Genomic DNA, 27255 nt, shown 5'->3' with positions numbered 1-27255 from the left:
CTCACTCCTATAGTTTATCTATTTTCCCCTTCCCTATTTTATGGGCAAGTTCCTCAACTTCTAGCCTTTTTGGTGAATGTTTTTGTTTTGGTGATCAATAATTTCCAAGAGCTCTTTGTTGCTGTCCGAATATTAATTTTAAAATCACATCCTGATTTCGCTTCATGGGTATAATAGCTTCTTTTGACTCTTTCAGGCTATACATTATAGGGGGTTTATTTTCTTTTAACATTTCCCTCTGCTCTTTATATGGTCTGTTTTTTTCCAGGTTCCTTTGTTTCTGTTATCTGGTTTTGTTTTCTGTGTTAATTCCTGCAAACCTTCTTCATGTGTCTGACAGTCCCTGGTCATTCATTCATTGTCAGTGAGGAGGCACCAAGAAGCTGATGGGACATTCTGTGCAGAGGGGCGGCCGCTGTGGCTGGAGGGTATCGCTGGGGGTGATCCTGTGGCAAACTGGGCTGTTTTGTGCAGGTCCATCCTCTGATGCAGTTTGTGCCAGGGGCTCGCCTGGCAGCCATACTTCTGGGGGCAGGTGGAGGTGGAGAGAGGGGCTGAGGGTTGCACAGTCAGAGTGCGGACTTTCGTGTAGTCTTATGTTTTTCACCTGCGACCTCCTTCCCTTGCTCAAGTCACTACATCATATCTCTCATTTCATCTCCAAACTTCCCATCACAGTGGGTCTTACTCCCCACCTCCATTTCCTCACTCCCCGATAGCCTGCAGGCAGGCAGCTCAGCCCTCTTCCTTTCCCCACCTCCTGTCCCGTCTCTTCCAAAATAAGCATCATTGTGCGAGGCTCTGCGGAGACAGGGCGCTCCATCACCGTGGAAAGCTAAATAGCATGACAGCTTAACTTAAACAAGGCGCTCTCCAGCATTTGTTTGGCTTCAAGCTTCTAAAATGTCATTTTGGGGAGATTATATTTTCATTTATGTAAGCCGAGTGTCATGCCAAAATGATTTTATTGCCATAGAAGTCAGGCAAATATAGAGAAAATATATTTTAGAAAATAAGGTGGCATGTGGCACATTTTAATCCTATGTGCTGCGTTTCAGAATGGAATTGTGCCTCTCCAAGCTTAACTTCCTGGTTATGTAGGAAGGCTGTTGCCAAGCATGGCTCTGCAGCACCCTCCACTCCAGAGCCCATACTGCACCCTCCGCTGTGCCTGGCTGCTCGGCCGCAGCCCGGAGCTCAGTGGACCGTGAGCGGCAGGGCCAGACACAGCTTCACTCGTGCTGAGTTCAGCTGGTAGCAGCTGGTTCTGCTCAGTGAAAACTAGCTTGTTCACTTTATTTTCTTTTTAAAAAAATATATTCTAAGAGGGGTCTTGTGATGGGCTGTAAGAAGGCCAAGGCCACTGCTTAGGGGCTCCCTAAGGAGTGGGTCACGCATGCCTGACCGCTCCCTGCTGAGGTTGCTCTACCCAAGGTCCCACTGACCCCTTGCTCTCCAAATCTAGAACCTTTGTTCATTTATATTCCTGACCCCTTTGGCACAGTAGCCCATTTTGCAGTCCATCCAGGCTGCTCTAACGAAGTACCACAGGCTGCGTGGCTGATAAATGACAGATGTATTTCTTACCGTTCTGAAGGCTGGAAGTACAAGACCAAGGCACTGGGGGGTTTGGTGTCTCGTGAGGTCCCCTTCTTCCTTCCCAGACAGCTGTCCTCCCAGGCCAGAAGGGGAGGCAGAAGCGGGAGGCAGAAAGGGGGGCATCTCTTTGGGGCCTCATGTTTAAGGCACTCACCCACTTCAAGAAGACTCCACCCTCATGACCTCATCCACCTCCCAAAGGCCCACCTCCTAATACCATTGCATTGGATTAGGTTTCAATGTGTGAATGTTAGGGAGACACAAATACTCATTCCATAGCAATCCCCTATGCGGACTTGAAACAGTCTCTTCCTGTTTCTTCTAGGACCCAGCTCTGTCTTGGCTCTCTTCTTAGTGTGCAGGGGGACCGCAGGCTCAGCCATCTGCTGCTGATGCTCTTCTCTGGCTCCTTCCTCAGAGCTGCCTTCCCCCACACTACTGCTCCCCCACACGGCTGCTCCCCCACATGGCTGCTCCCCCACACGGCTGCTCCCCCACACGGCTGCTGGGTGCTCTCCTCAGCTTCACCAGCTTTCTTTTTTAAAAAAATACATATTTATTGATTTTAGAGAGGAAGGGAGAAAGAGAGAGAGAGAGAGAGAGAGAGAGAGAGAGAGAGAGAGAGAAACGTCAATGATGAGAGAGTATCATTGATCGGCTGCCTCCTGCATGCCCCCTACTGAGGATCAAGCCCACAACCCGACCATGTGCCCTTGACCGGAATCGAGCCTGGGACCTTCCAGTCCACAGTCTAACACTGAGCCAAACCAGCTAGGGCCTCACCAGCTTTCTTTTTTCTTTTCTTTTTTAAAAATATATTTTTATTGATTTCAGAGAGGAAGGGAGAGGGAGAGAGAGATAGAAACATCAATGATGAGAATCATTGATTGGCTGACTCCTGCATGCCCCCTACTGGGTATCAAGCCTGCAACCGGGGCATGTGCCCTTGACTGGAATCAAACCCAGGACCATTCAGTCCCCAGGCTGACGCTCTATCCATTAAGGCAAACCAGCTAGGGCTGACCAGCTTTCTTGAACTGAACTCCCATGCCACCAGCTCCTATTGGATATCTGAGAATCATCTTGAATTAAAACCAAGCAAAGCTGAAATCAATTTCTTCCTCCTTCCTTTTATTTACCTTCTCCTCCTCACTGTTCCCAACACCCTGCCCTCCCCCCAAAAAAACACACGAATAAGCAAATAATTAACTTATCTTCTGAATGTCCATAGCATTTTGGCAAGCCTGGAGAGCTTGGAGTTAACTTTTATTTCTTTGTCTAGTTAAACCCTCCTATTCTTTCAATCTTGCAGCTCTCACCTTAGATCAGCAGATGTCATTGCTTTTAAAAAAATATATTTTTACTAGAGGACCGGTGCACAGATTCATGCACTGGTGGGGTTCTTCGGCTTGACCTGTGGGGATTTGGCTGAAACCGGCTCTCCGACATCCCCTAAGGGGTCCTGGATTGTGGAGGGTGCAGGCCAGGCCGAGAAATCCCACCAGTGCATGATTGGGGCTGGGAAGGGACCGTGGGAGGGCTCCAGGGCGTGTCTGGCCCTTCTTGCTGAGTCCCACTCAGGCTGATCAGGGTGGCCCGGAAGGGACCGCAGAAAGTTGGCTGGCCAGGAAGGGACCATGGGAGGGTCCAGGGCCTGTCCGGCCCATCTCACTCAGTCCTGATTGGCCGGACCCTAGCAGCAAGCTAACCTACCGGTTGGAGCATCTGCCCCCTGGTGATCAGTGTGCATCATAGCGACTGGTTGAATGGTCAAACTGTCGGACACTTAACATATTAGGCTTTTATTATATAGGATTGATTTCAGAGAGGAAGGGAGAGGGAGAGAAAAATAGAACATCAATGATGAGAGAGAATCATTGATCAACTGCCTCCTGCACGCCCTACAGGGAATCAAGGCCAAAACACAGGCATGTGCTCTGACTGGGGGTTGAACTGTGTCCTCCTGGTTCATAGGTTGACGCTCAACCACTGAGCCACGCCAGCCAGGCCAGATTTCATTTCTTATGTGGGCCACCTAGATGGTGTCCCAAACTAAATTTGTCCTTCCAGAGTCTTCCCTTTGGTTGACTCCACCATTCTCCTATGGACAACCAACCCCTCCTATACACCAAAGCCAGATTACTTCTCTTAAAATAGTGTGTGTAAGACAAAATCCAAATGCAATAGGTTTTCATTCAGTAAGCTTCATGGTCGATCCCTAGATTACTCATTTGGTTATATTTCCAGTTTCACACCTTTCTGAACCCTCTTCTTCTTCCTGTTTGTACTCGCTGGTCTATAAATGCAGCTTGGCTTCTATTTCTGGAATTCTTTTCCCCACACCCCGTCTACCCTGTTCTCACTCATAGAAGAAATGGTGAGTGGGAATTTCACATGCAGACATGGACTGAAATCCAGGCTCCTCTGTGGTCTTGAGCCAGGTTAGATGTTCTGGGCCTCAGCTTTCTCATCAGTGAAAATGAGGATAAAAATATCTACATCTCCAGTTTGCATCCCTGCTACCTCTGTGCGGCAGCCAGGCCCGTGGAGGTGCTCCAGCCCCAGGGACATCACTGAGGGCGGGTGATTCTCTGGCTCCTCATTAAAAGTTTTAAAAAGGTACTGATGAAATATTTCAAATACACAGGAAATAATATAACAGGTACTCATCTATCCCCCCCCCCCAATTTTAATGGCTAATATTTTGCCAGTTTTGCCTCAGATCACTTTAAAAAATAAAACAAATATGGCATTACTGACACAATTTAAGCTACACTTTCATCCACCTTCTCTTCTCCCCCAGGCGGCTACTGTCCTGCGGCTGCTGTGCTCTTATTTTTGTAGCAGATATAGATGGCCACCATTGGGCTCTACTATTGTGTAGGGTTTGAAATTTTTACATGCATTGCATTATACTGCATGGTCCGAGAACAGGTTAAACGGGGCCCTTTGAGAAACACTGGAATGGTGGATGGATGAGTAAATTTACAATTTGCTTTTCTCACCCAACATGTTTTTGAGATTTATCTATGTTATGACATGCCGTGCCATTTCATTCATTTTAATGGCGCCGTGTCACGGGAGACCCAGGCAAGTAGACAGTTGCTAAGTGGTGACTAGGACGGTGATAGGGATTCTACAGGGCACCTAAGGGCTCCCAGGGGGGCTCTGAACCCAGCCTGAGCCTCCCGAGGAGGCTGCCTCTGAGCGGGTGTTAAGGGAACACAGGGCTTAGCCAGGGGAGAAGGAAGCCTGTCCTGCAGCGAGGGCAGTGCATGCTGTGCTTGGGCCACTGAGGGCGCCTGCACGGGAGGAGCAGGCAGAGCCAGCTCCCGGGAGGCCTTGTCTGCCACACGGAGGGGCTTGGGCTCTGTCTTCGGGGCAGTGGGAGGTGTGACATCAGTTTTATATTTTAGAAAACTTGCTCTACCCACAGCATGGAAAATCAATGGCTTGAGACAGGGGTGAAGACTGGGGGCAGGAGGCTTATTTGAGAGGCTGTTGTGGAAATCCAGGGAAGCAGTGTTGATGCAGTGCCTCTGGGGATGGGCAGGACGGGGGATCAGAGAGAGGTGGAGACGCGGGATGGGATGCAGGGATGAGGCGGAGGGAAGAGGCAGGGCCCACAGGAGGCTGCTGGCTGGTGGCGTCACGCACTGGGACCCGGGAGGAATATGGGAGTGTGAGCAAAGCCCAAGTGGAGATGACCAGTAGGCAGCTGGACGTGCTGGCCCAGAGCTCCGAGGCACGGTCAGGACTGGAGGTGAGGCCATGAGCAGTGTAGGGTGGGGAAGAGGCCAGGAGGGGCTGAAAGTGTTCCTGGAGAGTGTGCTGATTTAATGGCCTACAGAGCCGCGTTTACTAAGATGGGATTTAATTCACCGGGAGGGGCATTTTTCACTGTTCTGTATTTTAGAAAAAACGAAAACGAGACTGCCACTCTGACAAAATCCCAAATATACAAAGTGGGTGAGCTCAGGAGGAATATTCTAACCCAAGAAGGCACCCCAAGACCTCCCCAATGATCTGTGCCCGTTCCATCCAGACAAACGCTTTGTCTGCGATGTGTAGGTGGCTGCCCCCGTGGATGCTGAGGGCAGGGCTGGGGCCTTCCTGGCGCACACGGCGCCTGGAATGCAGGGGCTGTGGGAATGTCTGTTCAGGAGGGGACACTCTGAGTGAGAGATGGGGTCCCACTGCAGCCTCTCTGCACCAGCAGGTGAAGATGGCTCGACTGCAGACACCCCGACTCTGGAACATCTGTCTGCTGGCCCTCCTTCCTTGGAGGCCTGTTCTCCTCCTGAGGTGAAGATGGCACCCAGCTGCCACTGCCAGGAAGTAGCACCACCTTCCCAGCCAGGCCTCTTCTGGAACCTTCCTTGCGCACTCCCTCTCCCCTGTGGTGGAGGGAGGGACTCCCAGGCCGAGGTGGGCCAGGTCTGCCGGGAGGCCTGCAGTGCCCGGGATGGCCTCTGTGTGGAGTCCTGATTCTGGCTGTTTGTTTTCTGGCCGCTCAGAACCCAGCCTTGTCCCAGGGCAGTTTGCTCAGCCTCTCCTCTCTGCCCCAGGAGGTGCTCGGAGGAAACAGGGCTCCTGTGTGGACTGGTTTGTGGCATCCCAGTATTTGCCTTTTACTTATGAGTGTGGAGCAGGTGGTACCAGATAGCAGGGCTTCCACACACACCCTCTCAAGTGACCCTGTCACATGGCCCTGTCAAGGAGGGGACAGGTTGTTTTCTCCATCTCACAGATGCAGGAATGGTGGCCAGAGGTGGAGTAACTTCTGGGCGCTCAGGCCTTGGTACCCAGCCCCTCCTAGTCCAGCAGAGGGGAGCAGTGTCTTCTCAGAGCAGCTGATGAGCACTTTACTGGGAGCCCCAGCCTCTCCTCCCAGCCTGTCGTTGGGGCTCTCACCCTGCCTGCACCTTAGAGGCACCAGAATCCCAGGTCCCTCCCAGCCCACGGCAGTCAGCCCCTGGGCGGGCCTGCGGGCCTGTCCTCAGGCAGCGGGTGAGATCCTTTGCAGGCCCCGCTCACCTAGGCCTCTGCTTCACGCTGACAGGCTCAGCAGAGTAGGAACCAGGTGTGGTGATGCCAAGGGCCTCCCGTGCAGGCTGGCAGCGCCAGGCAGCTCAGGGCAGGGGCTGGAGCTCTCCAGTGACTCCTGAAGGTCAGGACTGGCTCCTCCTCTCCTGCTTTTCCACTCAACCAGTCCCAGCTGAGGCCAGGCGCCACAAAACCTGCTTCTTCCTGTGCATGGACGTACGCGGAGAAGCAGTGACAACTCCAACTCCGTGTCCAGCACCTTACAGGTGTTAGTCTATCTTACCCTGGGGTACAGGTGGGGCGATAATTCCCATTTTACAGACAAGGAAGTTGAAGTGGAAGCTTATGCGACTTTTCCTGGGATTGCGCAGGAAGTGGCTCAGCCAGATGTGAGTCCAGAGCACTATTCCCTGGTGCTTCAGGCACATCTGGCCCCGGCAGGCCCTTGGGGGACGGCGGTGGAGTCCTCCTCCACCGAGCAGCCTTACTGCTCTGCTCCTGCGGATCAAGGGAAGAACCCGCGGGTCTCTGCTGGGCCCTCTCCTGCCTGGTGGGCGCTAGGGAGGTCGGGAGCCAGAACCAGGTGCTGAGTGTCTAAAACACGGCTTTCTAACGCCACCAGCAATAGTGGCCACAGACAAGCTCAGTGGACAGGGGCCAATTCAAGTCCCAAGGCAGGCAGGGCGTCGTCAGGATAGGGGTCACTCCCTGCGCAGCCTGACGCTTGCTGCTGGGTCCTCGGGTACCACCCCCTCCCAGGAGAGCAGAGAGGTGGCCTGTGCACAGGGGGTCCCTTTTACGGGCCCTGCGGAGGGGAGCCAGGCTGCTCAGCCGTCAGCCTTCCACATTGCTGGCCTCGGCAGCCTGGCCCTGGGATGGGTGAGAATTCCTGCCCCTTTCTGAGGTGGTTGCTTGGGAAGCGGTGTGACTTCAGAAATGTGAAAGGACTACAGGGCCCTGGTTGGGGCAGCAGACCCATAAAAGGGAATTTGCAGCCTCATAAAAGGGAAGGGAAGCAGCGAGGAGCATTTCAAACTCTTTTAGACTTTGTCTGTCTCCTTTTTCTCTCTCCCCATCCCTTTCTGACTCTCTTCCCCTCCCTATTTTCTGGTTTCCTCCTCTGATCTCTTTCCCTTTTTCCCTCCACCTCTACCCATGGTGGAGACCTTGGAATGAACTATTGTGTGGGGGTTTCTGACTCAGACTGGGGCCCTCATCACTGTGCCAACCCCTCTTTGTAAAGCAGATTTTGTCAATATGGGTCTAAGTTAGGTATTGTCTAATTAAAGTTTCCTTGTAGGCTGTTACTGAGCAGACTTTTGGAGGGTCCTGAAGTGAGCAGCATTGATGATTTAGTGAGAATTTGAAAAGTTTATTCATTCACTAGATCGGAGTTCATGGCCAGCCTGCCAGTGACATGCTCTTGGGGCCAGAAAGTGGGCCTGAGTCTGGAAGCCCTTGCATGTGCTAAGGGAGAGGGGAGACTCGGGAGATGGGCCTGCGGCTGGATGATCGACCGCCCGTCCCCTACTCAGACCCGCCATTGGCTTTGTCTTGACATGATCTCAGGGACCTGGCTGGTGGGATCAGGGGCTGGCATTGCAGAGAGATGGTTCCACTGGGGACTCTGGGGGAGTCTAAGGTGAAGGGTTGCCCTCCAAGGGGCCTGTCAGCACAACACAAGGGTCCTAGAGACAGGGACATATCTCAGTCCCCTGTGTGTCTCCAACTCCAGCCTTTCTTTCTATCTGTAAGTGCTGGAGATGTTTGTTGAGTGAATGAATGAAGAATGAATCGAACAGGTTGAAGGAAGTACAAGGGAAAGGCTCTGGAACGTAACCGGAGGGGTGGAAAGCCCCAGCCCCTTCATTTCTTATCTCCGTTGCCTGGGAGATGGATACCACCCAGGCTGCCCTTCAGAGAGGCGCCAACCTTCCTGTTTTGGCATGGGGCTCAGGTATTCTGTCTGCACAGGCTGCAGCTGGCAGGGAAACCACAATGCCTGTGTGGAGGGCCTGGCCCAGGGCGGGGGCAGGTTGCAAGTTCAGACTGTCTTGGGAAGAAGGAAGGAAGGAAGGGTTGCAGCCGAGAAGAAAATGTGGCTTTGAAAGGTTTCCTCCTGGATTTTCTGTTTGCAAGGCGTGGAGATGTGTAGGGAGGCATTAGATAGTGGACGAAAGAGTGTGGACGAATCACTGGTAAAATCAGAGTCAGGTCTTACCTGCAGCAGGTCAGCAAGGATAGTTTTGTCTGGGAATGATGCCACAGCCTCTTGAAATAACAGCTCTGTGTCCCTTAGAACCTCTTTCTTTCTTTCTTTCTTTCTTTCTTTCTTTCTTTCTTTCTTTCTTTCTTTCTTTCTTTCTTTCTCTCTCTCTCTCTTTCTTTCTTTCTTTCTTTCTTTCTTTCTTTCTTTCTTTCTTTCTTTCTTTCTTTCTTTCTTTTTTTAGAAAAGCACATGTGCTTTGTATTATACAGCTCCACTTCTCCACTGAGCATGTGTGTCCAGATGGCTGGGACAGGAGTCTCCTGACCCGTTCTTTCCAACAGCAGGTTTGCAAGGAAGAGCAGGGATCTGGTGATGTTGGCCAGAAATTCCTGCAGGTCAGCTGGAAGCTGGTCAGGGATTTGCTGATGTGAAACATGCATGGACAGACACACACAGCAGATGAGTCAAAGAGCAAAACCAACTTGACCTCGAACAAAACCTCCCTTTGCTTCTGTACCCTACGCCAAGCAAGGCAAATCGAGGGGTATGGGAATGTGGATGCCTCTTTGCTAAAACAGACGATTGTTTCTCATGCGGCCTTTCCAGTTATAGCTCATAGGATTGCGGTGACCTCATTTTTGACCAATGGCCAATGCATTAAACTGTCTGGTGGAATAATCTATTGACTGGGCACCTGCCAATTGTCTGCAGTAGGAACTAGTTTAGGCATATGTTTTAAAAAGTGATAACATTGTTACAGGCCCTGCCTAGACATGGGATGGGAGTCCGAGCAGGTCAGTGCTAGCACTGAAGTCAGTGTTGGACCATAGGTTGTGTTTTCAGAGGACTCACTGCCCCCTGACTGACCTCCCCCTCCTCCCTGCACTCATTATGTGGTATTTAAGGGCAAACCAACATGCAGTAGAATCCCGCAGCTTAGGAGAGTTGAATCTGGCTGATGTGCCTGATCCTGTAGGTGAGGAAACTTAGGCACAGAGAGGTTGAGTGGCCTTTGCTGGGTCACACTGAGCCACAATTGGAACCTAGTCCCCCAACTCCCAATCCAGTGCTGTTGGCCCTGTACCCCAATGTGGTGTGGAGTCCTGAGTGATACGTTTACAGTGAGTCATTGCTCACACCAGTGTGTTGACTCTACTTTGAGGGGGCCCCTTGTGGAGCTGGTTGGTAATGGAGGTAGCTCTACTGTTTGACAGCCCACCTGCGAGCTCAGTTAGCCACACTTAGGGAGCCATGTTCCAATACTGGGTGTGAAAGTCTTAGACAAGTTGTTACAAACACTACCTGCTTCATCCAAACTCACACCTGCATGTAGTGACTGATTGAAGGATGATAGCAGTTGTGGAACACCAGCAGGAGAAGGGCTGACCACAGCAAGGCCTGGTACTCACGGACCTTTTGATGGGAATAAATTCTTTTATAGAAAGACTAGATGCCCGGCGCAGGAAATTCATGTGCAGGTACGGTCCCTAGGCCTGGCCTGCGATCAGGGCCATTTCCCCCAGCTGCCTGCAGCCGGCCTCATTCCCCCCGCCCCCGTCACCCACCCCTGATTCCCCATTCGCCATGAGGTGATCAGAGCCTGCTGGCTGGGGGGAGGAACCGAGAGGTCGACTGTTCCACCCGCTCACAGGCCCCGCTCCCCACCGCCACCCACTCCAGTTCCCCGTTTGCCATTGGGGAAAGGGACTGAAAGGTGGTCAGTGCACCTCATAGTGACTGGTCAAGTGGTCGTTCTGGTTGTTCCACTGTTAAGGTCAATTTGCATATTACCCTTTTATTATATAGGATAGTTGCCATGCATAGTAAGACAGTTGCTTATTTATAGTAACTAGAGGCCCGGTGCACAAATTCATGCACCAGTGGGGTCCCTCGGCCTGGCCTGCAGGATCAGACCGAAATCAGCTCTCCAACATCCCCCAAGAGGTCCCAGATTGTGAGGGGGCGCAGACCAGGCTGAGGGACCCCACCAGTGCATAATCGGGGCTGGGGAGAGATGCAAAAGGTTGGCCAGCTGGGAAGGGACCACAGGAGGGCTCCAGGGCATGTCTGGCCCGTCTCACTCAGTCCCAATCAGCTGGACCCCAGCAGCAAGCTAACCTACCAGTTGGAGTGTCTGCCCCCCAGTGGTCAATGCATGTCACAGCAAGTGGTTGAGCGGCTTTAGCATATCATTAGCATATTATGCTTTGATTGGTTGAACGGCCGACCAGTCGACTAGACACTTAGCATATTAGGCTTTTATTATATAGGATAATAATAACTAACCTTTTTTGAGCACTTAGTATATGTCAGGCATTGTTTTATGTGCTTTTTACATATATTAATTTATTTACTCTTTAAAATAAGAGGTAGGTACTATGATTATGCCCATGTTACAAATGAGGGAACTGGGGTAGTGAGAGATAAGTACCTTGCCTAAGGTTGCCTTGTTAGTAGACTTGAGGATCAAACCCAGATAGTGTGGCTCCAGAGCCCAATCTCTTAACCATTACATTATATGCCTTTGGAGAATCTTACGATCTTAGACTTAGGCCTAAGCCTGAAATGGAGAACTTCTGATACTTGACTTAACCTAATTTGATTTCCATATCTATTTTTAAGACATGACATAATTTGTGCCTGAAGTTGTGAAATACAAAGAAGATTCTCAAAGTCTTTATAGAAAGTATACCCAAATCTTTACAAAATGAAGATATTACATCAAAAAGATAAAAAATCATGTTTTTCTTTGCAAAATGAAATATAACACTTTGCAGAGAAAGAACATGGGTGGGGTGTTTACCCCTAAATAAGGAAGGAAAAAATAGTGCTTTCAACATTTATATTAGAATTAATTTCTTACACTATTTTATTGTAAAACATATCTCACATGTAGAAGAGTATATAGAACATATCTACTGGTTCAAGAATAGCAAAATGTCATCTAGGTATCCAAGTCAAGAAATAAAAGATGCTAGTCCCATAGCAGCTCCTTGTTGCTCCTCCCCAAGTGCATCTCTCTCCTTCCTCCTCAGGAGTAATCATCTGAAAGGTCTCTGCCTTTCTCAGAGTTGTAATGTGCATCAGGTACTAGATGTCTGGAGGAATGCACTGGAAGAGTGAGCCGCTCTGTATTTCTACCTCTAAGTTCATCATTGCCTATCTCTAGTCCTCAGAAGTAGGTCAAAACAGAATTCTTGCATGGGGTGAAGCATCAGGCTAGAGGGGAGAGCAGCAACTTCATATTCAAGTTCATGGTCAAGATGAGCCAAGTACAGATAACACTCTGAGATAGGGTCACCCAACTCCTCTGACCTCAGGTTAAAAACTAGATGCAGTGACTGCAGGGATTTTGATAATCGCCTTCATCGTGCATTTAGTTACACTGCTTCACTTTGCGTGATCAGCCTCTACTCCTGTGCACAGCTGTCATTCCAGGATCTCCATTCACCCTCCTTTATCTCTCTTCTCTGTTGGATCTAGTTTTTTTGAATCTGATGTCATCCTGGTCTGCTCTTTTTTAAAATGGAAGTCATCTTCTACTAACTTCTGGAGAAAGAGCACATGGGAGATAAATTGTTTGAGATTTTTTATGTCTGAAAATTCTTTTTTTAAAATGCTCACACTTGATTGATAGTTTAGCTGGGTAACAAATTCTAGGTTGGAAACTATTTTCTCTTAGACTTTTGCTTGTTTGTTTACTTGCTTCTAGAATTATTATTGAGTAGTTAAAGCCATTCTCATTCAAAATGTTTATATGTAATTGTAAACTAGTAGGAAGTTACTTTTGTCCCCAATTTTCTTAAATTTTAAAGTGATAGGTTATTATGAGGGTTGTTTATATTCTGGTCTAGTCTGTTTGTCCTGGTCTGGTAACATATTTTTCAGTTCTAGCAAATCTTGAATTATTTGAATTGATGTTTTTTCCCCCTCTACTTTCTGTTTTCTCATTCTGGTGCTTCTCTTATTTAGATAATTAATTTTCTAATTATTCTTTTAACCTATTTTTATTTTCACGTTTTGAGAGATTCCCTCAGCTCAATCTACCATTCCTTCAATCAGCTTCCTTATCTCGCTTTTAATCAAGACCCTTTTTTTAGTTTTGTGAATGTTACATTTTATTGTTTTAATGGCATTTTCTTTTTTGTTTCATGAATGCAATACCTTCTCTTAGCTCTCAGAGAATTTATTGATATATTTTTTAAAATTTTCTTATTTCTGCATAGTTTCTGCTTTCTAGAACCTGCCTTTTCCTCTTTGTTTGGGTCTTTATCATTCATGTTACAGGAATTTATCAGCTATCTGGTAATTCTTGGCTCTTAGCTCATGATTAAGAGTAAGGAATAAAAAGGTGATTGGACCACTGAGCACACACTTGGGTCTTGTCAGTATTGAGGTGGGTGACATAATTGGGGTCACTAGTTGTTGGGGATCTTCTCCTAGGTTCATACCTTTGTGTGCTTCTTGAATTGTGTCGCTTTCTCCAAAAAGGAGTCTTCCAATCTGCTTGAAGGATGAGTCTGGCCACCCTTGTTGTGGCAGCTGAGTTGGAGAAAAGGATGGGGGGCGGAGGTGTCTCTACTTTTAGTATTCAATAAACATTGACTTGATTTCCCTCAGCTGGGCCTGGCAGCCTCAATCAAAGCCCTTGGTTTATTCTCTCCAGAGATTAAACCTCCAGACTTTGCTCGTTGGGGAGCACCAGGTGCCTGGTAGCCTGAGTAACTTCTCAGAGTTTCTAACTTGGTCTGCCTTGCTTTAACCCACTATCCCTCGTACTCATATCCAGATATCTGGGGATGCCAGTCCTGAGACCTTGGAGAATTATGTGGGTTGGTTCTCAGCTTTCCCCTCTTTGGACTTGAGATTCCATTTTCTCAGGTCTGACCTCTACTTTTTAGCTTCTAAATTTTGTTGCTGTTTTTCCCATTTTTATGGATTTATAGCCTTAAAAAAACAACAACCTCTTTAATGTATATTAGTGAGGTTTGGGGAGAGACAAAATTAGGTACATGTTTTTAGTCTGTCATCTTAACCCAGAGGTCTGGTGTAATATTTTTAAATGACAAACTAACCATGTTTAATTTTTTTTTAATGAGAGAATTTTATTTATTCCCCCCACCCCTCACTAAAAGTTAGCATTTTCATCTATAAAGGAACATTAGCATATATTTTTGTGAGATATTATTGGCCCTCTTGCTCTGGCAACCTTCCCTGTCCTGTATTCGGGACGATAATCACTGTGTGGATTCTACCTCTGATTTGGGGGACCACTTGTGAGCACCTGAATGAGGCTTTTTTAGATAGAGGTTTCTGTATGGTTTTGCAGTTGCTTGGGATGATGTTGCAGAGGAGATATGAAGAAGGCATGTTCTCTCGGTGGATGCTGGAACATGATGTGTGACCCAGTGTCACTGTAAATACTGAGAATACTTATCTCCAGTAGGTGTGACCTTATGGGTTCAGACTTCATCACCCCAGTCAGAAACTGTGAATTAGCATCTGAAAGCCCTCCCGAGTGACCTTAAGAGCTTTCCTCCCCCACTCTGGGAGCTCGCAGGCCATAGAGAAACAAATAAGAGAGAAAACAGTGACTCATGCTTGAAATATGTAGGAACAGTATCTAAGGAAAAAGCTTAAGTTATCTAAAGAGGATTCTATAATGGGCACCAGGGATCGTGATGGCCGAATATAAGCAGAGAAACAGTCTACATAGACATGAAACCTTAGGTTGAAATGAGAAAATGCATGTATCCCTGAAAAGACTATTCACTGTGCATTTCACTTGTCTTAAATTTTGTTTCTTTTCTCTTTATTTCTTTATTTTTGTTTGTTTGCTTCCTCCCCTGTCTCTCTTATTTCTCTACTGAGCACTTTAAAGTTTTGTCTTGCTGACATCTTTCCCTGACTCCTTCATTCCCACCTGTCCTCCCTTTGCCCTTTTGCCTCTATCTCTGGCTCTCATTGTCCCCACCCCTCTATTTCCCTCTCCCCCATTCTAATCAATTACCAAAAACGTTTCCCTAAGCACCACTATGTGCAGACCCAATGCTGGAAGTTTAAATGCACACAAGAATAAGATGCAGCCTGTCCCCTTACCAAATAATCGCCATATTTGGTTAAATGTTAGAAAGGGAAATATATGTTGCTAGTAAATGAGAGTGGAAGGCCCTTGGGGTGTTAGAGAGGTCTTCAAGACGAAGGTGACATTTGAGTGGCCTTTGGAGGGGACACAGGAGTTCACCTGGTGCTAAATGGAACAGTAAGTGTGAAGATGCAGCGGTGACAAAGCACATGGGTAATTTGAGGACGTGCAGGAGTTAGGTGTGCTGGGGCTTAGCGTGCTGGGCAGGGCTGGGAGGGAGGGTAGTAGGAGGTAGGCTCTGTCGGGTCAGAGAAGAGTCCTGTCTAACGTGAGGAGACAGGGGAGCGCAGGAAACTCTCAGCTGCTATGAGGATCCTGACGCTTCCAGGATCAGCTTCTACCGCAGGTCTTGGTGAGAAACAGTCTACATAGAGAGCAATGGATCATTAGCTTGTCTCTTAAGATGATAGCTGTAGCCCACCCCTGTTGTCCCTGCTGCCTTCATTCTCACCAAGAGAGAGACTTGGTTGGACAAGGTCTTGTGGGAAATCCCTTGGACAGTTGAGTTGGCCAGCCTAACCTCTGTGTGGTCATCTGAGGCTCAGGCTCCCATCTCCGATCCAGAGATTGTATCCAGGAAATCAGGGTCATGGGGTACAGGGAGATCTTAGGGCAGAAATAAATTGTATGGCCCATATTTTCAAAAGATGTAAGCATGGAGGACATGAATGGCTTCCTGGATTGTCCAGTACAGAGAAGCCAGGTTTCATCCGGGCCAGTCCAGGCCACGCTAGGAGGAGCCAGCCAATTTGAAAAGTATCGCTTAAACAACAGAAATTTATTTTCTTACTGATCTAGAGGCTCACACAGTGTATAGTCTTTTTTTTATTAATCCTCACCTGAGGATATGTTTATTGATTTGAGAGAGAGAGGAAAAAAGAGAGAGAGAGAGAAACATTGATCAGTTGTCTCCCGTATGTGCCTCTACTGGGAATCGAACCTGCAAACTAGGTATGTGGCCTGACTGGGAATCGAACCTGCGACCTTTTTTTTCTTTTTTCTTTTGGTGTACAGGACAACACTCAACCAACCGAGCCACTTGCCCAGGGCAATGTATAGTATTTTTAAAGGTAAAATGAATGTAGCAACATTCAGGAGTCCCAGATGGGATGTAATAAAAACATAGGCATGATAACATGTCTTACCTTGAGGCTTTTCTTAGTCTTTCTAGTTAGAAAAGCAAACAGATACACAAAATAACCAGGAATAATTTCAAAACTCAACATGAGTCTTAAAGACGCAGAAAAAAAAAAAAAGCTGAGCAAAGTCGATAGACGTTTCTTTTACATAGGGAAGTGGCAGAATCAGATTCAGTCTTCGGAAACCCTGCCTGGGGTTAGTGTGGGTGCAGATGCAGAGGGACGCAGGGGAGCCATGCAGCGGTGGCTGCAGTTGCCCAGGTGAGACAGCCTGGACTGATATCTCTACCCCGCCCCCCCGCTGGACTGACAGGGTAGCGGTGGGGTGGAGATGAAGACCATATGCAATATGGGAAACCATTTTCTGATCTCATTCTCTTAACCTGTTTCTCAATAGCACTTTATTTTTCCCACCCCCCACTTCCCCACCAACTCCCACCCCATCTGCACTTCACCACCATCGGGAACATACACATTTTTAAAATGCAAACAAATAAGATTCGTTTTAACCAATGAAACCCTTGATTGATTTTTCTTTTGTTAGTTTATGATCCAAAATACTACACAATGATCCTGTAGTAAACCTTTGTCTTATTCCACACCACACGCACCCACACAGGGTCACACGCATGGCTGGCCCGGCCACCTGAGGTACTGTACCCAGCCATCAGTGCCTGGCAGGGAACCCACACACGTTGCTTCCTCCCATAAATCTTGGCCAGCCCCTGTCATGATTCAGTGACTGAGGCCTTCTCGCTCTGAACGAAACTCATTTGCATGGTTTCTCGCAGGCTTTGTGTTTTTAGCCTTTTTCACACATACCCGCTCCCATTGGGTGGTGGCTCCCCAATCACAGGACTGCAGCTCACCCGCAGGCACCAGCGCCGGCTACTGGGGTCTCTGCTGGCCTGGCCTGGATTACCACTCGGTGCCAATCATTTGCATGTGAACATAATGTCTGCCTCCCAGGCCAGAGGCCCAACAACAGCCTCTTTCATCCCGGGATGCAGGGGCTAGAGAGATGAAGGGGAAAATCTCCCCGGCTTCTCGAACAATTTGTGTTACTTTTCTGAAAAATTAAAAATATTGGATTACGAAGGGGTTTTCCCCTCACCAGGAAGCCTAGTATTAAGAAAGTGGTTCATAAACCGTTACCTGGCTCTTGATACTTTCAAACTTATTTCTAACGCATCAGATTTTTATGTCAGGTGTATATGGGCCTGGGCGCATCAGAAATCTCAAAGTGCCCTTGTCAGACATGCTTTATCAGATGGCCCAGATATGGTTAAGACTTTTAAAACACTAAATATATTTCTGCTAGTAAGCAGAGAAGAAAATAATTTATAAAGAAGAGGAAAAAACCTTGTGGGTCAATTTATATTTCAGATGCTACAGATTTATTTGAACTTAAGATATGAAGGTAGCCCAGCCAACATGGCTCAGTGATTGAGCATCAACCTATGAACAAGAAGGTCATGGTTCGATTCCTGATCAGGGCACATGTCTGGGTTGCTGGCTCGATCCCCAGTGGGGGGGCGTGCAGGAGGCAGCTGATCAATGATTCTCTCTCATCATTGATGTTTCTATCTCTCCCTCTCTCTCCCTTCCTCCCTGAAATCAATAAAAATATTTTTTAAAAAAAGATGTGAAGGTGGCATAGTGCCCGAGGAAGGTAAAAATAGCTAATTTACTCCACGTGCCCAGCACTGTGCTGATCATTGTACGTGTCACATTTCCCCACGGTACCTGTTGGATCCATGTGTGTTATGTCCCTACCGTAATGATGAGAACACCGAGGTTCAGAGGGCTTATCTTGCCCACGGCCACACAGTTGGCAAGTGATGGAGCCAGAATTGGAACCCTGGTGTTTACGTCAGGGACCATGTCCCTCTCCCTCATCAAGGTCAGGCTGCTCCTGGTGCTGAGTTAGGAAACAAGCAGGGCTCTTAGGGTGTGATGTTTTCAATGCATTTTTGAGAAGTTGCTAAATAGTAAAGTGAAAGGAACCGTAGTCAGTGTCCTGCCTGGGGAGGCGCAATGCCAGGGTCCTCTCAGCCACTGTGTGTGGGACTCGGGGTCAGGACGCTAACACCTGTGGGTCTCCGAAGCCTCCCTAGTAAAATGTGACCTTAGATTCGTCATCTGTTAGAAGTCGATGGCTGTGGTCCCTCCTTCACTCACCCCTCACCCACGGGTGTCGGAGGGACACTGGCCCAGAGCAGCTGACTCTGCCAGGGACCGGGGTGGGGGCACGCTGACCTTCTGTTTCCCCACCCGTAAGACCAGAGGCTTCGTCCAGCTCCCGGCTGCTCCGCCGAGTCGCAGCCATCTGATGGCTCAGGCCAGGACACTGTGCGACACCACCTGCCTGACTCATGCTCCTGTCGGGCTTCTGTCGGGCCGGCCAGCGCTCAAATCAGGCCCCGCGTGAAAAAGCACAGGCCGCGCTAACAGCTGGTAGAGAGGAGCATCTCAGGTCACGCCATCCTTTCGTGTCTGAAAATAACAAAGCAAAGCAGCAGACGCAGCAGAAGGGCCGGTGGGAGCTAAGAAAGAGTTTGGTAGGAGGGTCAGAAAACCCTCTGCGTTGTCAGAGGCACATGGCGCTGAGTAGGAAATAGTGGAGGTCATTGTTTTAGGCTGTGGGTGCCTGAAGGACAGGATCGAATGTTACTGCCTTTCAATCCAGTATCTTAGCAAGAACCTTGCAAACGGCTGCCTGCCTGCAGGTACACTGTGCTGAGTGGCTGACCGAGGCAGGCGTCCGAGAGACGAGGCTGCTGTAGGCAGGTGGACCCAGTCCGAGCAGACACACGTCAGACCAGCCGTGGAAATATGACCTGAGCTGCAGGACAGCGAGGCCCATGAAACAGATTGTTGGGGCACAGTCTCCAAAGAAGTGGGCTGACCCGTGGGTGGAAAGAGCACTGCTGGGGGCTGGCCACACTGCACACACCTGTCTTCCAGCCTCCCTTTCCATCTTCTGTTCATGTCCACCCACCAGCAGCCAGTAGCTATGGAAGCCTGGGGGGGAGGGGGTGCAGCCAGGCCCAGGAGACCGTGGAGAATGAAATAGACACGGTCCCTGTGGGGAAGATTGGGGAAGATCATTGTTAATGACAATATGTGCTTTTTTTGTAAATTGAATTTATTGGTGGTGATACTGGTTAATAGCATTGTACAGGTTTCAGGTGTATAATTCTGCAATACGTCCTCTGTATATTATATTGTGTGTTCACCACCCCATGCTCCATCTCCTTCCATCACCATTTATTCTCCTTTCCCCTTCTTGTCCCTCTCCCCACCCCTCTTCCCTCTGGCAATTACCATATGCTGTGTCTGCGAGTCTTTCTTTTTCTTTACTTAATCCCTTCAACCCTTCTCACCCAGCCCCCACCCCTCCCCTTTGACAGCTGTCAGCCTGTTCTCTATATCCATGACTCGGTCTCTACAAAATATGTGCCTTTTCAGAAGTGCTACCAAACACTGGGTCCTTACTGGCTGTGTGACTGTGGGCAGGCCCCTGGAACCCTCCTTGGAAGGGCATTTTTAAGGATTAGAAATATTATATGTCAATAGTGATTATTCTTTCTTAGAGTTTGTGTGTATGTGTGTGTGTGTAGGTCTCTCCACCTGTGCCCCCCCCCCACTCCCCAGAATAAAAACTACTTAAGGAATCTTATAGAGAATAACATTTTGCTTTTATTATTTTGATGAAGATTTCTTCTGTTAAACTTCTTTCTGCTCCCCTTAAGCCGGCAGAAACCAAAATGCTAGATTTTTTTGAAGGTGTAATACTTTATAATCCCAACGGCAAGAAAGCAGAAATATTCAAAAGTAAATAAAATAATAAATTCAAATAGTCCATCTGTAATTACTATCCAAATGAATGCTGTTTTAAATGTAAACATGCCAGATGTGATCATTATGTAAGTTGTTATGTATGGTACATGCTTAAGTTCCTAAAGGCATAAGAAAACGTTAGTTCTGGCCGAAAACAAACTAATCATAGAAACCATACGTAGCCTACATATGTTTCTATTTTTTCTCAAATTTCTATGTAAACTCAGAGGAAAATTCCGTTTTGCTTTCTTGCACTGCAATGACTCGGGTGGAAGCCACTTTCCAGAGCACTTCCCCCCTAAAATCACTCCTCAGTCCCCCGCTGGGGGGGCGCGGACAAGGTGCTCACATGAGAGGGCCCCACAGGCACTGGGAGACTGGGTCCCAGTCCTGGCCATCACCCTCACCCGGGACCTCAGGCAATCACCTGCCTGTGCTTCCGTTTCCTCAGGGGTCCTCAAACTACGGCCCGCGGGCCACATGCAAATACAAATATTGTATTTGTTCCCATTTTGTTTTTTTACTTCAAAATAAGATATGTGCAGTATGCATAGGAATTTGTTCATAGTTTTTTTTTTTAAACTATAGTCCGGCCCTCCAACGGTCTGAGGGACAGTGAACTGGCTCCCTGTTTAAAAAGTTTGAGGACCCCTGCCTCATCTGTAAAACAGAGAATAATGCCACTTGCCTCACTGATTGTTTCGAGATTATATGAGGCAACAAACCTCATTTCCTCAATTCTAAGACACTACCCATTTTAACACACACAGATATTTCGGGTGGAAAAAACCATTGCATGGATTGTGAGATAGTCAAGTTTTAGGAAATCAAAATGTAAAAAAGAAATTATACTCATTCTGAGGAAGTACAAAAAATACGAGTGCTTCGCCAGTTTGGGGCGAGCGGGGGCCGGGGGGGGGGGGGGGGGGGAATGCTAGGAGACGTCTTGTTGTGCACGTCCTCTCTGAGGTGGAGGGGCTGCCCTGTGTCCGGATTTCCCTGCTTCTCCCCTCTGCTGCGCTGTCGGAAGTGGGGCTGCCGTCCCAGCCCCCCAGTCAGATGCCAAGCCCAGAGTGGGTCCGCTTGGGCACATTGTGGTTGGTATTTTTGTGTGGAAATGCCACCTTGCATAATATCAGAAAATACTTCTGAAATCTCCTTGAACCAAATGGTCACTCCCCTTCTGGGAGTTTCTTTTATACCTGACCGAGGGCCTCCCACCCGTCTCCACGTCACTGCACAGCCAGCAAATGCTAATGTTTGCAGAGCACTCGGGGTGAAGGGAGGAGCGGTGAGCCAAGGGGCCAAGCGTTACCGTCTGGAACCCAGGAGGGCACTCCAGTGTGGCCCACCTTTTCCAATTCGTTTCTACAAAAAACAAAAGCCAGAGGAGCAGGAAGAGAGAAAGGGAACAGAAGAAGAAAACTCTGGTAATAAGAACCATCCAGACACACAGCTGGCCCCTCTGGGGAACCAGCTTTGCCTCTGGTACCACCAATGGGGTAGTAACGAGGGAAGGGTATTGAGACCCCAAAGTTCTATCAATGAAGCGAATGGTTTAATTAAAAGCTTGATATGATGGCTTGAATACACATAAGATTCCACACATCCTGCCCTTGTCCTAGTTTAATCTGGCAGTGGGAGTGTTTTTGCTCTGGCCATTATGGGTCTCCCCTCAGAGTAAAGCTTCTAGATATTTGTTGTTGTTGTTGTTAATCCTCACCTGGGGGTATTTTCCCATTGATTTTTAGAGACAGTGGAAGGGAGGAAGAGAGACAGAGAGACACATCGATGTGAGAGAGACACATAGATTGGTTGCCTCCCACACGCACTCCGACCAGGGCTGGGGATCGAGCCTGCAACCGAGGTACATGTCCTTGACTGGCAGTGAACCCGGGACCCTTCAGTCCACAGGCCGACACTCTATCTACTGAGCCAAACTGGCTAGGGCAGAGTGAAGCTTCTAGAATAAGTAATTTTTAATTTAGGATTCATGAGCCCCTAAAATTGCATGCAGAAATTTATGTGAATAAGTATTATTTTTCTAGGACAAGATCCAGAACAGCCAGATTCTCAAATGCGTATTTGACCCTGAAGCGGGAAGATTAAGGGTTTGAACAGAGGGGTTTAAAGATTAGGATGGTGAAGGATTGTAAACATCCTGATAAGGATTTCTGAACTTTTGCAAACTGAGCCAACCGCAAACTGTGACTCCAGCTTGCCTCAAACATACCTGGTTTCTCTCCTCTTTTCTTCCTGCCTTGCCCTTCCTTCCTTTAGGTTTGTCTCTCTCTATTTTTCCTCCCTAATCTTTTTCTCTCTTTTTTTGAACTCTCTGCCCCATCTCACCATCTTGCTGCCCCTCCTCATCACCCATCTCCTTTCTTGTCCTCTCCCTTATTAAAAAATTATATATATATATATATATATATATATATGAAATTGATTTCAAAGAGGGAAGGAGAGGGAGAGAGAGATAGAAACATCAATGATGAGAATCACTGATCGGCTGCCTCTGCATGCCCCACACTGGGGATCAAGCCCACAACCCAAGCATGTGCCCAGACTGGGAATCGCACTGTGACCTCCTGGTTCATAGGTTGATGCTCAACCACTGAGCCATGCTGGCCGGGCTCATCCTCTCCTTTATGACCTAAATAGGAAGTGAATCACTCTTGTGTTTGTTCTGCCTATGGGATAACATTGTATGTTGGGGGTTCTTGTTTTTAAAAATAGATGAGACCGTTGACTATTTCTCTGGGAGAGGGAGGAAATACCTTGGGAACCATGAACTCCTGGCTTTTGGGTTCTACCCTTGCTAGAAGGTTTTCTGTGGGCAACGGGCCTCACTCCTGCCTGGCCGTCCGAGGGGCAGGAGCAGGCAGCCTCGGGCCTTCCCTGGTGCTGAGTTTGACTCTGATGAAGAAAGAGCGACTGGCCAGAATCCTTGGCCCTGGCTCCAAGCCCTCCTGCTATCTCCATTGAATTATTTTACTTGCTGGCTTTGGGTGTGGAAAGCAGAGAAAGAAACCATTAGACTGAAGAGGCCGTGGGGACCCAGTCGAGGCTGCAGAAGGAAGCGAGAGCGGACACTGCCCGGCTCAACCCCGGTGTCCACTCAGCTCTGTGAGCAGGAGGGGCTCTGTTCTGCCCCGGCTCCCTGGCCAGCGTTCTGGGGACGGATGCCTGAAGGATGAAGTCACCAGCTTGGGAGGGTCCTCTCACACTGCTGGGCCTGGCCTGCCTCAGCCCTGAGCAGCCTGAGCTCCAAGGACGTGAAGGGTGACGCCCTGAGGGATGGGCTAGCACATGGCTGCCCCCAGCTCCTCTGCCTGCCTGGTACTCCTCTCACAGCAGGTGGAAGGTGCCCTCTGGCTGTGGGCAGAAGGCCCTCTGTGCGGCTGTGGAGGGGCAAATGATGGCGTTCTCTGGCTCAGGTATTTTGGGGGCACCTATGGATTGAGAGGAGAGGGACACAAAGTCAGGGAGACGTGCCTTCAAGTCACTCACATATGGGTAGGGAACGAGCCACCTACAGACCAGAGAACCAGAGAGACAACCAGGGACTCTGTAGACTGCGCTGTGAGCTGCGGAGCCCTGGGTGCTGGTCGACGGGCAGTGTGACATCTGTCACGGGCGCAGTCAGCGGGAGAGTGCTGCCTCCTGGGGGCGACCAGGAAATGAAGCCCCAAATCACACACTTGAAAGGTATTTAATGAGGTCCAGTGTGGGCCTCCCCTTCCTTTTCTCCGCTTGACCCTCACTCCAGGGTTAGGACCAGGGGTTCCTGAGCCTGAGGGAGAAGACCTGCTCATCATCCAGCTTACCTGTCCCTGCAGTCCCAAACCTTAATGCTCGCTGAGGCCAGGCCATCTTCAGGGACGTGTTCTGAAGAAGCAGTGAGCCCTCTGCCACAGGCTTAGCCCAACCCCAGCACGCAGGCCCCCTCGGCCCAGGAGGCGGAGAGCCCTGAGCACACCTCCGTGGAGACTGCATCTGCCCATGTGCTTCTGGGCCCTGTAGGGAGGGACCGTGGCTGTCACTGCTGGCCCCGTTAGAAAGATTGCATTTCCCACAGTTGTCAGAACCATGGCTTTGGAGTCAGACCCCTGTGTTCAAATCCCCGCTCAGCTATAACTTATCACTTGCCCTTGGTCCATTTCATTAGCCTTCCCACTGCTGTCTTCATTTCTGAGAAGGAGGTAATACTGTCTACCTTGCTGGGCTGTCAAAGCATAAACTAAGATACTCTAGGTAAGAGGGCTAGTGTCATAGTGGGCACAGAGTGGGTGCCCAATAAGCAGTTATTATCGTTATAGTTGTTTATCCTAGAAGAATAGGTCCGCAGAGGCCCCTGGGTTATTCTCCAAGACAACACTTCTCAAGCTTGAGATCTGGAATGTTGTTAAAAGGAAGACTCCAGTTCTTCAGGTAGGGGCAGCGTGGTGGGGAGGGGAGAGACAAATGCTGAGAGTCTCATTTCTAACAAGCTCTCAGGTGATGCCTCCCCCCCCCCAGCCCCCCCAGATTATACTTTGCATAACAAGGTAGGTCCCTGGGGCACACAGCCAAGTCCAGCCTAGAAGAGTGTCTCTTTCCTTTCTTCCCTTTGCTCTCCTCTCTACACTCCCTGTCAATCGTCAGTTGTCATCAGAAAAGTTTCCTGGCTCTACTGACAAATACTCCATTCAGCAGGTGTAAGCGGTACTGTCCCAGGTAGGATGTGCGGGTCCCCCTGCCCATCGAGCACCCCAGTGATTGCACCCATCCAGAGAGGAGGAGGGGATCTAGAGCAGTGGTTCTCAACCTGTGGGTCGCGACCCCTTTGGCTGTCGAATGACCCTTTGACAGGGGTCGCCTGAGACCATCCTGCATATCAGATATTTACATTACGATTCATAACAGTAGCAACATGACAGTTATGAAGGAGCGACGAAAATAATTTTATGGTTGGGTCACAACATGAGGAACTGTATTTACAGGGCCAGAAGGTTGAGAACCACTGATAGAGGGAGCAGGGAACCTATCCCTGACCCGAGGAGACCCTAATCGATGGGGAGTTGATGCAAAGACACCTTGCTCTCCTTGAGCACCCGGCTGAAAGGCTTGCAAAGGGCCACGAAGGCTGAGGAGCCCCTGTAAAGGACAATGCTGGAACACACCGCGTCCTGCTTCCCCCTCTCAGAGCCAGAGGGTCCCCCTCCCCCCGGTGGTCTAACCTTCTAATGGCCTATGATACTAAATCTCTGCCAGGGCGTTCTAAGAGACCATCTGCTCCCTTTCTTTCTTGGTAGGACTTGGGGTGGGGGAGAGCTGCCCTTGGCTGCAAAACTAGGGGTCTGGGAGTTTGAATATGTGCAGCTTGGTTCTCTGTAGGAGGGCCCCTTGACCATCCACTCCCTTCCCAGCTGCCAGAAGGAGTCAGTGGTGGCTGGGAGGAACCCACAGCCAGGGTGGAGACTTCCTGTCAAAACAGCCACTTATCCTGGCCGGAGAGTGCATTCCTTTCCCCAGGAGATAAGAAGGCCAGATTTTCCTTTCTCAGGGCTCCTGTGAGCTGAGAGCTGCACTGGGCAGGCCCTGGGGCCTCTGTAGTCCCCTCAGTAGGGGCCCAGGCTGACCAGCTTGGCTCCCCACCCCCTTCCCACGCTCCCCCTATCCTTGGGTGAGCACTGACTCGGAGTGGGAGCCAAGGGTTGAACCCTGTCTATGCTCCACTTTCCTACCTGACAAATGCACCTACTCCGTGAGTTAGTTAGTGTACACAAAGCACTCGGAGTGGACGGTGCCTGGCACCAACCTGGCTCAGCACCTGTGGCGGTCACTATATTAGCCAAGATGCTTCTTTGTTTCCTGCAGGTGAGCCCTGAGTTCCTTAATGTCCTGGGGCCTCTGACAGTTCTTTCCTCTGTAGGCCTCTCCAGGCAAAACTCTCTTCTCATCTCAACTTGCCTGAACCCAAGGCCATGATAGGAAAAGGTCATTAAGCGTTTAAAATAGAACACAGGTCAGCAGATGAGCAGTTCCTTGGGTATTAGAAGCCATTGTTCGCCAGGAAAAGGTTCATCCTCCCCTCCAAGTGCGAATCCTTTGCTCCAGAAGGAACCCCAGGACTGCCTGTCCTGTGCTAGATTGTGGGGGTTAGCAGGAGCCCCTCTCCTTACTGGAACTCTTAGCCACCCCTCCCAAGGGGGCTGCCCTAAGATCACCCCAACCGGGGCCCTTTGTCCCCAGAGTTGCCCAGCTCTGGGCTTTTCCTGCTGTTCCCGCCCCACCAGCCAGTTGTCCCGCAGGGTGGAGGCCTTCCCCAGGGGCCTGGAGGCTCCAGGCTGCTCCTCCCTGCGCCCTCGGGGCAGGCCCAGCCCCACTCCAACTTCCCTTCTGGCCACTGCTGGCCTGCCCAGCCCTCTTCTGTGTATTTTCTCTCTGGGTGGGGGCCTGGGAGCTGGAAACCGTGCTCACATCCTCTCCCCACCCTCCCTTGGAGGACCAAGCTCACTAGGGCTGAAGCCAGAGAGGAGACTGTGGTCTGGGGAAGGCGCCCAGCTCACTGCCCAGAACTGCAGGGAAGGACAGCTGTGCTGTGGGCGGGGCCTTGGGGGTCTCTTCCAAACCTATTTCCCCTTCCGTCTCCCCAGCCAGTGATCAATACAGTCCAAATCAATACAGCCCGGTTGAATTCAATTTTTAAATTTTTTTTATGGAGCATCTCAGTGGACCAGGATTGTTAGGACCCAGTTCAAGGACAGGGCAGCCCATGGGGACGTGCTACCGATTGGACTCCAACTCAACCCTAAGCGAGGGCTCCTGCTCCATTTGCAGTTACTTCTCCATGCCTTAGAGCAGCTGACTTCCATTTCCAAACTCCATTTTCCTCAGCTGCACAAATGGGCCAGTGGATGAGCTCATGAAGTTTTCCTATCTGCACTGATGGAGAGCACTCGTGACAGTGAAGTAATGGGAGATGTTATGCCAGTGCTTGTCATGCAGACCTGCTTTGATTAACATATTAACATATTAAACTGTAGTCGTTCCGGAGTGTGCATTGTATCAATAGCCACAGAGAAAGGGAACGGGGGCCAGGGAGGCAGGGGCGGTGCTGACATGTTCTGGAAGCTAATTTGGGATTTTACGTCTGCCATTGGAAACCGGTCATGTCTTTGGACCATGTGTCCTGAGTGTTGAGAAGGGGCTTCTGGTTTGGCAACTTTCAGAATGGGAAGGGTTGTGGGAAACTGGCTAGTACCCCGCTCTCCATCACCAGGGTAGTCAAT

At 49.3% G+C, this 27255-nt stretch overlaps 1 protein-coding gene across 1 annotated transcript in view; it reads left to right on the top strand.

Annotated features, from left to right (window-relative positions):
- The window catches only part of SLC12A8 (solute carrier family 12 member 8), a 142445-nt gene that overhangs the window by 51884 nt on the left and 63306 nt on the right, over positions 1–27255 (top strand). The window lies entirely within an intron of this gene.

This window comes from Myotis yumanensis, unplaced genomic scaffold, assembly GCF_028538775.1.
Source record: "Myotis yumanensis isolate MYYU_CA2020_CCGP unplaced genomic scaffold, mMyoYum1.0.hap1 SCAF_2, whole genome shotgun sequence".
In the NCBI taxonomy this organism is placed as follows: Eukaryota; Metazoa; Chordata; class Mammalia; order Chiroptera; family Vespertilionidae; genus Myotis; species Myotis yumanensis.
This window is presented reverse-complemented; position numbering and strand designations above follow the sequence as displayed.